The following is a 789-nucleotide window of genomic DNA, read 5'->3' as shown; positions in this document are numbered from 1 at the left end:
CTGGCAAAAAAAAAAAAAAACTCCATTTTTCTTAATTAAAAGCCATTAGCTCCATATCTCCTTGGCCTAGTCTTCATTCGAGACAGAAAAATAGAGCAAGGAAGACACAGGATACTGGAAAGGCAGAAGGCTTAGGTCGGACGCTGCCAGAGTCTGGGAACATAGATCTAATATTAGAGCCTTCTGCTCTCTGATTGATCATGAGTTACATAGATAGTATACACTCAAAAAAAAGTTTTTAGGGAGTAGGTGGTAATAAGTCTTGTTTCCTGCTTGATCATGTGCCTTATGCCACATGTAGGTTACAGAGATGCACCAACAGTGCAAGTGTTTTTTTTTTTTTTCCTTTACCTTTTACTTCAACTTTATTCTCAGAGCCAACCTGGAGTTAACAACCCCCCACATTGCCAACTATTGTAGGAATCGTATTCCTTTTTATATGTTCCAAAATCTCATATTCATCAATGAGTTCTAGGTTGCAAGGGGATTTACTTTTTGCATCTGTCTGTCTTGATTGAGGAGGGGTCTTGCAGACATTTGCTGGGGGCGGAAGGGAGTGTGCGCTAGGTTGGTCTCTAACTATGGCCTAAAATTCTCAGCCTCCCAAATAGCTAGGAGTACAGGAACGATCCACTAGTATGTGGCTAGAAAAAAGAAATCTGAAGACCTTCCATTCCCAGCTCTTCCCATCACACCTACTGGATTCAATATAATCCCAAAGACAGATCCTTCTGGACACATCATTACTCTCTTCTTTTTTTCCATATATTGTAATTAATAGAAGGGTTA

General features: G+C 39.9%; 1 pseudogene; it reads right to left on the bottom strand.

Moving 5' to 3' along the window:
• Positions 1-424: 424 nt before the first annotated feature.
• On the bottom strand, positions 425-542 carry LOC150057727 (small nucleolar RNA SNORA40; annotated as a pseudogene).
• Between the last annotated feature and the right edge of the window lie 247 nt (positions 543-789).

Source organism: Megascapheus bottae, chromosome 10 (genome assembly GCF_031878675.1).
Source record: "Megascapheus bottae isolate mThoBot1 chromosome 10, mThoBot2.hap1, whole genome shotgun sequence".
In the NCBI taxonomy this organism is placed as follows: domain Eukaryota; kingdom Metazoa; phylum Chordata; class Mammalia; order Rodentia; family Geomyidae; genus Megascapheus; species Megascapheus bottae.
Note: the sequence above shows the minus strand (reverse complement) of the source record. Positions and strands in the feature narration are given on the sequence as shown.